The following is a 12,522-nucleotide window of genomic DNA, read 5'->3' on the forward strand; positions in this document are numbered from 1 at the left end:
ATTTTGGTTGGCAAAGAAAGTATGCAGTCCTCAAGTAAAAAGAAAAATCTGGGCGCCAGTTAAGAGGTTAATAAAGCCTGTTGCATAGAAAGGTCCTCCCTGTCCGTCAAGGCCAGATTAAGACTTCAGAGGCCCCTGGGCCAGATTCTTGTGGAGGCCCCCCCACACATACATACACGTGCACGCACGCACAATGGCGTTTTTATATGTCACTTTAAAAAATATATAGAATATTTAGAAGTGGTGGGCTCTGAGGGCCAAGCTAAAAGGACTTTGATCACCCCTGCCCACTTTGACAACCTAGGATGGCTTAGAGTAGACGACAGAGTACAGCAACTTGCAATGGGCCTGCTCTACAAGATACACTACACGACCAAGATACCCATGTACATGTCAAAATACTTCCCAAAGGTCAGTGAATACCACGATCACAACACCAGAGGGAGCTCCACAAATCATGTTAAACCCAGATTCGGCTCAAACAAGGGACTAAACACGTTTCGCAATTATGCCACATCAATGTGGAACGCCCTACCCAAAGCTGTAAAGGAATGTGAATCACTACCCACTTTCAAAAACACTCTCAAAGAACACCTACGGGAGACTGCAATTCGAAACTGGCCCCTGTAAATGTCCTAACACAAACCCCTCCAATGTACAGTAAATGACCAAGTATGGTTTTGTCAATATTCCAATGTACGGTGTACCTCCCACCTCTTGCAGAGACAAGTCGCATTTCTTTCCTCTCTCCCAAGGCCTTCAAGGCCGTTCCTACCGCCGCCTCTACTGCTCCATGGAGCCCGACGCTGCTATGCCCTGCTTCGTGCCGGTGGCCGGACTATACTCAAATCAACTCTAAATGGATCTAATCAGTGGATTGCATATTTTCTTCAAGAAGCAGAATAAGGCTAACCCTCTCTGCCTATTGGGACATCATAAACGGGTTACCAACTTGAAGACGTGGTCATTTTTGGATTATCGAAGCTTTTGGACTGCAATAAGAAGATTTTGGATCTGTTTACCGCGCACAGGATCTACCAAAATGAACTGATAAGACACTTGGACACTTGGACTAATAATGCATTCAGTCATTTGGACGGAGTTGTTAAAACTCACTCCACTCAAATCAATAGAGTTATATTCCACTCTATTCAAATCAAATTTAAAGGGACGTGGCTGGGATAAATTGTGCCAGTCAGTCAGCCAAAACAAATTCCTGGACCAAGGTCGAACCGAGAGCTCTGGAGTCGAAGGCCCTCTGGGAGATAAGAGTGGCGAGCGGCTTCCCACACCCCCAATCCCTAGTCCCAAATGGGGGACCCTGATGTAAACAAGACGAAAGTCTTTCTCTGGTCTGCATCCCCTTAACAATTATTGAGCTGTACTGTACTGTACCCATTCTGCAATCTGTTAATAAAGTTTTCAATCAATCAATCAAGAAGAGAAAAGAAACACATCATGTTTAGTTTTTTTTACTAGTGTGTAGTGGAGGCCCCTAGTCGCGTTATTTCTAAACCTAGCCGCATTTCTGGCAAGACGCTCTCTGATTGGCCGACGCCTGTTTCTACACTGGTTAAGCTTAGGCACTCTTTCGAAGTTGGTTAATGTTAGAGTTTGTCTTAGAGCGTGACGGCAAGTTCTTTCGACGGTTAAGCTTAGGCACTCTTTCGAAGTTGGTTAAGGTTAGAGTTTGTCTTAGAGCATGGCGATAGAACGCCAGGTAGTTTGCAGGCTGTTCGACCGGATATGGGCAAAGACACAGCTCGTCACGCGATTGGGCAAACATGTCAGTGGCCAATCAGAGAGCGTCAGTCAGTGCCAATCAGAGAGCGTCTGCCAGAAATGCGGCTAGGTTTAGAAATAACGCCCCCTAGTCACTAGGGGGAGCTCGATGATATCCGCTATCAGCACCGGCGGGTCTCTGCTGTCTGTCATGAATAATGATCCCAATCTGCCTTATTCGTGTCGGGGCTGTGTCTATTCTTTTACCAACGGATTTCCAGTTCTGCGTTCGCGTTCTGCGATCTGATTGGCCACTGACGTTTCTTAGGCGACTCTTTCGAAGTTGGTTAAGGTTAGAGTATGGAATCAGGGCTGGTGTTATATCGCCCTGCTCTAAGACAAACTCTAACCTTAACCAACTTCGAAAGAGTGCCTAAGCTTAACCGGTGAAAGAAAGAGGCGTCACATGATTGCCGCTACCAGAAACGTCAGTGGCCAATCAGAGCGCAGAACGCGAACACGGAACTGGAAAAGTATTCAGGCGTCGTGGCTGGGATGTGGAGATGCAAGTTTTGACTTTTTATTGCTGTTTTTACCTCAAACGGAAAACCTCAAACTCTTATGAAGAGGAGAAAAAATACTCAAGATTAGCCACTTGCAGACGGCAGGGTGTGACGTAGGCTACTGTATATTTTAGTTGATGAAATATTTTTGTTGACTAAATATTTTAGTTGATGAAATATGTTTTCATTTCAGTGTCACAGTATGACATCGATCTCCAAAATAAGAAAAAAATAAAAAATAAAATGTGGGGCCTCTAGTGACGAGGGGCCTCCAAAAAAATTAAAAATTAAAGTTAAAAAAAAAGAAACAAATATTTGGGGCCTCTAGTGACGAGGGGCCTCCAATTTTTTTTTAAATAAAAGTAAAAAAATATATAATAATAATTTGGAGCCTCTAGTGATGAGGGGCCTCCAAATTTTTTTTAAATAAAAGTTAAAAAGAAAATAATAATCATTTGGGGCCTCTTGTGACGAGGGGCTTCCAAAAGGCCTCTAGTGACGAGGGGCCTCCAAAAAAAAAAAATGTAAGTTGAAAAAAAATACAAAACATGTTGGCGCCTCTAGTGACGATTTCATTTTTTTTTTGATGCCCCTCGTCAATCCGGCCCTGACAGAGCCCTTAATGTTTTATATCACTCTGCAGTTAGGTTTGATACAGACCCCTTAATGTTTTATATCACTCTGCAGTTAGGTTTGATACAGACCCCTTAATGTTTTATATCACTCTGCAGTTAGGTTTGATACAGACCCCTTACTGTTTTATATCACTCTGCAGTTAGGTTTGATACAGACCCCTTAATGTTTTATATCACTCTGCAATTAGGATCGATACAGACCCCTTAATGTTTTATATCACTCTGCAGTTAGGTTTAGATACAGACCCCTTAATGTTTTATATCACTCTGCAGTAAGGTTTGATACAGACCCTTTAATGTTTTATATCACTCTGCAGTTAGGTTTTGATACAGACCCCTTAATGTTTTATATCACTCTGCAGTTAGGTTTTGATACAAACCCCTTTTCAACACATCACTTAGACTTGTACACATCTGTAAATTGGCCATTGTTACACTCTCGACGAGAAATTAAAGGGGACATGTCTTGCTATTCCTTTCACTATTTTGGCAACTTTACACAATTCCTGTGAGTCTATGGAACACATCTGTAAAGTTTTTTCCCAAAAAATTCATTGTTTTGTATTTCTAATCAAGTACTCTAAAGCAGCATTTTTCCACTTCAAGATTTCAAGCTGTTTTTGGCTGGGCTCCGCCCATACGCGCTTTGAGTGACAGTCACCCACAGTCTGCATTGGCAGACAGAGAGAGATATAGAGAGATTGTGGGGGATACTAATTAATTTCGCCGCGGGGGCATAAGCCCACGGGACAATGCATTGGTAACTTGTTTCAAATGACAATATATACCCCTGTGAATATTATTGCACGGATCGGAATACGGGTGTGCGCGTGGCAGTCAAAGATATTTTGACAGTGATATGTGAGTGGAGAAGCCCCATCCCCGCGCGCCGGTCGGGAGGTTGTGTGTGAGTGTGTTTCGAGCTCCTGTCCCTCTCTATCTCTCCCTCTCTTTCGCTCGCTCATTCTCTGCCTCTCTGTCGGCACCCACCCGCTTGAGGACGTGTAGGTATTTCCACTCGCTCTGTTGTTGAGCGAATGGTTGCGCTACAACCATAGAGGGGGCGTTACTGCAGATCAGCTCCGTGCTACGTAGGACAGCGAGTCAAATCAAAATAGCTTAATTCACTGGGGGAGGATATTGTCTCAACTGAATTGGAGCAATCCGCCAAAATGAGAATTAGAGACACAGACCCGTTACAAACCCCCATTGCTAGGAAACAATGCTAAACACCGGAAAAGGCCATTTATAAGACACAGGAGGACCTTTAACTGGCTTCCACTCATTTACAAAAGCCTCCTTGGTCTGACCCTCCTTATTTGATACACTTGTTAAAATGGTCATCTACTCCCTATAACACCAGAGCTCCTCACCATATCTCGCTAGATGTTTACGTGTTAACAAGTTTCAAGTTTCTTTAATAGTTGTCATACAGAAGTACAGAATACTTTCATACAAAATGCTTCTTACTGTTACGCTCCAGAGACTGTGCTAGACAAGATAGTATCGAATAACATAGTATAGCATGTAAATTAGAAGTAGAAAATGAGGTCACAGTGTTCAGTATAGACATATGTACAATGTTCGATGCAGAATAGACGTAACTGAGTTACCATATAATATACAATACTATGCAGTGTAGTAATGTACAATATTATATAGTGCAAAACAGAAATGCAGAAATGGGATGAGGTACAATTTAGGTACAATTTACAGTAAGGTGTACGAGTTGTAGTGCAATCCTTCATCAATAAATATAAAGTGTGGGGAGTGGGTGCTACAGTGTGTTTGTTTAAAGTGAGTGTGTGCTATAAAGTGTGGGGAGTGGGTGCTACAGTGTGTTTGTTTAAAGTGAGTGTGTGCGTGTGGATGTGTGTGCTATGTGCGTTTGATGGTTGTTGTTGTGTAGTGTTCATTGTTCGTTAAGCAGCCTGATGGCCTGGGGATAGAAGCTTCTTCTGAGTCTTTCTGTGCTCGCCTTGAGACTCCGGTATCGCTTGCCTGACCGCAGCAGTTCAAAGAGGCAGTTGTTCGGGTGGCTCGAGTCCTTAATAATTCTCTTAGCCTTCCCCCTGCACCGCTTGTTGTAAATGTTCTGGAGGGTGGGGAGCCCCCCTCCGATTGTGCGTTCGGCTGAACGTGTCACTCTTTGTAGTCTGCTTCGGTCTTGTGCAGTGCTATTCCCAAACCAGGAGGTGATGTTGCCAGTCAGGATGCTCTCTATTGTACATGAGTAGAAGTTCTTAAGGATCTTCTGACTGACTTGGAACTTCCTTAGGTGCCTGAGGAAGTAGAGGCGTTGTCGTGCCTTCTTCACAACACTGTCAATGTGTGTGGTCCATGTCAAGTCCTCGGATATGTAGGCTCCGAGGTACTTAAAGCTGTTGACTCTCTCAACCGGTGCCCCGTCGATGCTGAGGGGGCTGTAGTCCTTGACCCCCGACCTCCTGAAGTCCACAATCATCTCCTTTGTTTTGCTGACGTTCGATCAATCCTCCTTTCAATTGGAACGAGATGCAAGACTTTGAAAATGGACGAATTGACCCCCCTGACTACTGCAACTGTCACACAGCCTTTTAACTGTAATTTGACTGTTCTGCTTCATGTATGCCCCTTTGTAATTTGATTTGGTTGTTTGATGTGTTTATTTCCCTTACCTGTCTCTTTTCTATTTATTATTTTTAAATATGTTTTCTTTCGCCATTACCCTTCGATGGGACCTTTTGTCTCATTGACCTTTTGTCTCGCCAGGCCGTCATTGAAAATAAGAATTTGTTATTAACTGACCTGCCTGGTTAAATAAATAAAAAATAAACATCACTGTGTGGCCACATTTACAACACATAACAATTTGACATCTTATAAAACAACGAGAACCACACATTTTGCTGCAACCGCAAAGTATGCTGGGATGGAGGGAGTGGCCAACTGTCTCCAGCATTGCACCGTCGCTACCATATCAACAGCACCTTGCAGTAGTCTCGGTGGCAGCATTTGAAGCATGTTGTTGCCCTCTGGTGGTAAAAAGGTGTTTCACAACTACACAAAGGACTACATGAAAGTCAATGGAGGTTGATGGAAATTCCTCCCCATTGCCAGATGTGAAAGATATTCCCACACGTTCATCCTTGTGCCTCTATAACATTCTGCGCCAAAGCACAAGCTGATTGTAAAAAAAGCTGACAGCCTTAGTTTGCAAGATATTGTGCGGATTCACACACCCACACACCGATGCATACTGTCCTCAGACAGGCTCCGCCTTCCATGTGTAGCAGGGTGGATTATCCCTGCTTTATGGGAGTGGTTGTACACGACCACCTGGTAGCGAGAACGCAGCAGAGCTGGGTCCCCGACTGTAGGCCAGGAATGTTGAAGTGGAGGTCGAGCAGCAGGAGTGGATGGGGCCTAGGATTCACTGACCTAGGGATGGTACGCCGGTCCTTCTTGCCCTCCAGGGCGATCAGCAGTAGCTCCCCACACACCCACACTTCCCCCAATACTTCCTGGGCCCTCCCACACCCGATGGCAGTAAGATGGATGATATATTCGCTCCCCAAAGCAGTACCCTTCCTTAATGATGAGTGGAGACCTTTCACAATGAACTATAGGCAGGGGGTAGGGAAAGGGTTAAACAGTAATGAGCATTACCCGGAGAGAAAAGGGTTAGACAGAATGCACATTAAAGACACACACACAGTGCTCCCATTTACGTCTCCTTTACTGAAGGCTGATACACGTTACACATTATCGCATACCTATTAAGGCTACTTCCACACTGGGCACCTAGTGCTCTCGCTCCATATTACAGACACAGTAATAACCTCTACTGCTCCGCTTCTCTGTAGGTGGGGAACAGGGTAAGGAGTAAAGGAGTTCAATGGGATTTTTATAAAGAAACACACGTTATTATTACACTCAAATCAAATTGACAGTGGGCCCACGTTATCAAATAAAAGTCCTATCTACAGCCGGCTTTTCCCCAAAATAATAAATGGTCAGGGCGCCCCTAAACACTGCTGCCAGCGTCAGTTCAAAGCACCGTTTACCTTCGCCCTTAGAGAGCCCGCGCCACACAAAGAAAATGTCTACCGATAAAGTTTCAGCACTCAGAGCGCCGCTGTACTTATCCAAATGGCGGGCCTGCTCTCACCACCAACCGTCCCTGTGGTAAGATGGCCGTCGGGAGATCCCGTGATAACAGGCAGCGGGGCTGGGTAGACGCTGGGCAGGTGACTGCTGGGGTAACGGCTCGGAGGGGCTGGAGGAGCGTGCAGTGTAGTGACGTCCGCTGCTGGGCTGAAGGGGTGGGCCGACACACAGGCTAAACTGTGGTGCTAGCCTAACTGAAGCTATGCTGTGGGTCGTGGTGAACCCCCTGTCATAACGCATAGCTAAACGCAAGGTGGACAATATCTACCACCTGGTCTTCGGCAGTCGCTCGTCTGCTGGTTCATTCACAATGTCTCTTCCGCATTAACTAAACGCTAAGCTATCGCATACTCATTCATCCACAATGCTCATTTATCCACAATGTCTCTTTAATAACCCGCTTCATAACTGGGTTTATCTCTCACGTGGTGAATCTCCGGAGCTCCAGCTACGTGCGTCCTCCCTCTGTGGAAAACGATGAAGAGGAAGCCCCTCCCTCGGCACCGCGCTCTGAGCCCATCCTTCTTCACCTGTGTCTCCCTGCCCAACGTAATCACCAGCTCCCTCTGGCGGCACCTGTATCCTGTCCCACTATGAAGTGTCAATGTTAGGATAGGGACCCGTCAAGAGAGGTAGCAAGTTAAGTGTCAAGGTTAGGGTAGGGAGGATCAAGAGCGGTCAGCCGGTTACACAACGTCCTCGCGGACACAGGGAATGCAAAGAATTAGCGTTAGACACATTGAATAATTGTCAGACATATTCAGGTGTCTACATATGGACATACAAATTATTACTCTATATAAAATGTGTATCTTTAAGCCATTAATTCAATAGTTAATATTTTTTGACAAAGTTTAAAAACGGCTTCTACCTGAAGTTTAATTTCCATCCATCAAATTGAATGTATGAATTTACTAAATGTAAAAGCACCATCTTGCTATTTATTTTTTGTTATTTGAAGACAGGTTACGTAGAAGATATGTAATATTTCATATATTCTCTCCGACTTTGGTTTGTCACATAGTTATTTGAAGATAGATTAAGCAGTAGATGTAATATTTTATATTCTCTCTGACTTTGGTTTGTCATGTAGTTATTTGAAGATAGAAGATTCTATCTGACTTTGGTTTGTTATGTAGTTATTTGAAGATAGATTAAGCTGTAGATATGTCATATTTTATATATTCTATGACTTTGGTTTGTTACAGTTATTTGAAGATAGATTTGTAGTAGATATGTCATATTTTATATATTCTCCGAGTTTGGTTTGTCATGTAGTTATTTGACGATAGATTAAGCAGTAGATAATATTTTATATTCTCTCTGGTTTGTTTTGTTACAGTTATTTGAAGATAGATTAAGTAGTAGATGTGTCATATTTTATATATTCTCCGAGTTTGGTTTGTCATGTAGTTATTTGACGATAGATTAAGCAGTAGATAATATTTTATATTCTCTCTGGTTTGTTTTGTTACAGTTATTTGAAGATAGATTAAGTAGTAGATATATAATGTTTTATATTCTCTCTAGTTTGTTTTGGCCGCCATTTTGTGGGGACATTTCTCCGGAGCGCGCGGGACCGAGCTCGCTTGGTGTCGGGAGCGCGCTCTCCGTGCAGCCCCTTTTCCTCTCTCCTGCTCGCTCCTCCTCTCCTCCTCTCTCCTCCTCTCCTCCTCTCCTCTGCTCCGCTGTGTGACCGAGATTAAGAGCCCAGAGGGGGGGTTAGCCTGTCGGCCTCCCAGCCTTCTGCAGAATGGAGCCAGGAGCTAACAGCTAGCCGCTAGCTTTTCCTTCACACCGCTAGCCTGGAGGATCTGCCCCGCTGTCCGCCTCCCCGGCCGGGATCTGATCTGGGATCTGATCTGGGATCTGGTCTGACTGTGTGTGCTGGGTGTGTTGGGGTCGGAGCCCCGGCAGAGGGGCGGCAGAGAGAGGGGCTTCTAACATGGCTGTTTCGGGGAACTTGGACCGACACACTGCCTGAGGTAAGAGATAGAACCACCCCACCGGGCTGGAGGCTGGGCTGCTGGCCCTGGATCTAACCGCTAAGATGTGTCTGTGCGTGTGTGCGCGCGCTCTGTGTGTGTGTGTATGTGTATGTATGTGCGCGCACGCGTGTGTGTGTGTGTGTTGCTAGATGGTGATGAGTCGGTAGCCATGATGCTAGCTATAGCCTCTCATGTCCCCCGCCCCTGACAGTGTACTGCACCCGACTAGTGGGCTGCTTTTATCCGCCGTTGCAGACCGTTCTGTCCGGGGGACAGGGGCTCAGGGCCCGGGGGGAAACAGGCGGACTGGTCGGTGCCGGTGGACGTGGTGACCGGCCGTGTTATTAGTGGTGTGTCTGTCGTTAACTGCGCTGTTACTGAGGCGTTATGATGGAGGAGAGAACCTGATGGAGCTACACAGCAGATAGCTCGTTCTCCAGGCTGCAGAGCCGTGGAGCAGCTAGCTAGCCTCCCTGCCTGTGTGTGTGTGTGCGCGCGCGTGTGTGTGTGTTCGGTGATCTGTCATGATTGAGGTGGTGTGTGTGTGTGTGTGGGTATCTAGGCAGGTTTTACCAAAGCATCACCACCTGCCTCTAGAAGAGAGAGAGAGAGAGAGAGAGAGAGAGAGGGGGATGCAGGTGGCAAAGACGGATGGAAGGATGGACAGATGAGAAATATGCATGGATGGATGGATGGATGGAGGAGGTGTAGCTAGCTATGTCCTGTTCCATGTGTGTGATGTGTAGGCTGATGTGTTTGGCAGTGATAGCAACCATGTCCCCTCCCTGCCTCTGTCTGTCTCTCTCCCTGCCCCTCTCTCTCTCTCTCTCTCTCTCTCTCTCTCTCTCTCTCTCTCTCTCTCTCTCTCTCTCTCTCTCTCTCTCTCTCTCTCTCTCTCTCTCTCTCTCTCTCTCTGCAGCGCTTCATCTGGTATGGCAGCTAGTCTAGTGTTAGCAGCATAGCTGCTGCAACAGCCCCAGCCCGAAGGAGGGGAGAGAGACCGGCAGCTAGCCAGGGTGGGAGAGAGACCAGCTAGTCAGGAGAGAGAGGGGAAGGCCAGAGTGAGTGTGAGAGAGACCAGCTAGCCAGGGGGGGTGAGAGACCAGCTAGCCAGGGGGAGAGAGACCAGGATGGGAGAGAGACCAGCTAGTCAGGAGAGAGGGGAAGGCCAGAGTGAGTGAGTGAGAGAGAGACCAGCTAGACAGGGGGGGGAGAGACCAGCTAGCCAGGGGGAGAGATACCAGGGTGGGAGAGAGACCAGCTAGTCAGGAGAGAGAGGGGAAGGCCAGAGTGAGTGAGAGAGATACCAGCTAGTCGGGGAGAGAGTGAAAGAGATCAGCTATCCAGGGAGAGAGACCAGAGTGATAGATACCAGCTAGCCATGGATAGAGAGACCAAAGAGATAGTATGCCAGGGAGAGAGGGACCAGAGAGTGGGAGAGATACCAGCAAGTCAGGGAGAGAGACCAGCTTTCCAAGGAGAGATACCAGTTAGCCAGGGAGAGAGAGAGCGGTATGATGCTGTTAAGGAACTACTGGTTCACAGCTGGCCTCTCTCTCTACCTCTATCATATCCATCTCTCTCTACCTTCTCTCTCTCTTTCTCTCTACCTCTATACCCATCTCTCTCTACCTCTATATATACCCATCTCTTTCTCTTTCTCTCTACCTCTACCCATTTCTCTCTCTACCTATACACACACACCCATCTCTCTCTACCTCTATATACAATCATCTCTCTCTACCTCTATATATATACCTAGGGGTGTAACGATGCATTCATTAATCGAAATGCATCGATTCGAATGTGTTCGATTCGATGCATCGATTTGAATATGTTAGAATCAATTATAAAAAAAAAAAAATTATTATAATATTTTTTTTTAATGTTTTTTTTGTGTGTTGTTTTTATTGACCTATAGTCCATTCATGCTGAGTGAATCAGTTCCCCCATATTCAAAATTTTTTGGGGACTTAACTGATAGAAAATGTATAGAAAATTAATCAAATCAAATCGAATTGTGGTCAAATGAAGAGATTTCATGATTAATTGAATCGTTGCCTGAAGAATCGTAATCGAATCGTTGTGAGGTCGAATCGTTACACCCCTATATATCCCATATATACCCATCTCTCTCTACCTCTATATACACCCATCTCTCTCTACCTCTATAGTATACCTACTGTATCTCTCTCTACCTCTCTATATTATACCCATCTCTCTATATACTGTATACCATTTTCTCTCTTTCTCTACCTCTATAGATCTCTCTTTCTCTACTTCTATATACCCATCTCTCTCTCTCTCTCTCTCCTCTCTCTCCTCTCTCTCTCTCTCTCTCTCTCTCTCTCTACCTCTATACCCATCTCTCTCTCTTTCTCTGTCTTTCTCCCTCTCTCTCTATGTCTCTGTCTTTCTCTTTCTCTCCGTGTGTCTCTCTGTGGAGGTGCTGAGGAGTGGCAGATGTGGTTGTTCTCTGAATCCAGATTTCTCCATTTTGAATAACCTTTGTCGCAAAGTCATGCCACATCCATGCTGTGTGTGTGTGTGGTAGAGGGCTGCCTCTGGTGCTGATGGAGACTGCCGGTTCAAAATGGATCCTCTACTCTCTCCTCCTCTCCTCTCTGCTCCTCCTCTAATCTCATCTTCTCTCTCCTCTTCTCCTCCCCTCTCCTTTCCTCTTCTCTAATCTCCTCTATTCTCTCTCCTCCGCTACTCTTATATCCTCCTCTCCTTTCCTATCCCCTCCTCTCTTCTCTTCCCCTCTCATCTTCTCCTCTCCTCTCTTCTCCTCTCCTCTAATCTCCTCATATACTCTTTTCTCTTCTACCCTTATCTCCTCCTCTACTCTCTTATCCTCCTCATCTCCTCTACTCTCTTCTCATCTCCTTTCCTCTCCTCTACTCTTATCTCCTCTACTCTACTCTCCTCTCATCTCCCCCTCTACTCTCTTCTCCTATCTAATCTCCTCCTCTACTCTCTTCTCTACTCTTATCTCCTCCTCTACTCTCTTATCCTCCTCATCTCCTCTACTCTCTTCTCATCTCCTTTCCTCTCCTCTCCTCTTATCTCCTACTCTACTCTCTTCTCCTCTCATCTCCCCCTCTACGCTCTTCTCCTCTCTAATCTCCTCCTCTACTCTCTTCTCTACTCTTATCTCCTACTCTACTCTCTTCTCCTCTCATCTCCCCCTCTACTCTCTTCTCCGCTCCTCTCATCTCCTCCTCTACTCTCCTCTCCCCTCATCTACTCTTCTACAGGGTTACTCGAAGGGTTAGCTTATCTGTGGGTTAGGGTCATCTTATCTGAGGGTTAAGGTTAGCTTAGGGTTAGGGTTAGCTTATCTTAGGTTATCTGAGGGGTGTTTGTGTTAAGTAGGCTAAATCTAATTTACAGCAGTAGTACATACTTATGGTTAGTTGGTGCCATTATTGTTAGTGGCATTGTTAGTGCCTTGCTCTACCC

General features: G+C 45.6%; 1 protein-coding gene across 1 annotated transcript in view; it reads left to right on the forward strand.

Annotated features, from left to right (window-relative positions):
• The first annotated feature begins 8,739 nt into the window (after nt 1-8,739).
• dyrk1b (dual-specificity tyrosine-(Y)-phosphorylation regulated kinase 1B) overlaps nt 8,740-12,522 on the forward strand; it is a 199,351-nt gene continuing 195,568 nt past the window's right edge. The window contains exon 1 of the mRNA XM_084335799.1: nt 8,740-9,054. The gene's annotated coding sequence lies outside the window, so the exon portion shown is untranslated. The remainder of the gene's footprint in view (nt 9,055-12,522) is intronic.

This window comes from Notolepis coatsorum (assembly GCF_963971535.1).
Source record: "Notolepis coatsorum genome assembly, chromosome: 19".
NCBI lineage: Eukaryota > Metazoa > Chordata > Actinopteri > Aulopiformes > Paralepididae > Notolepis > Notolepis coatsorum.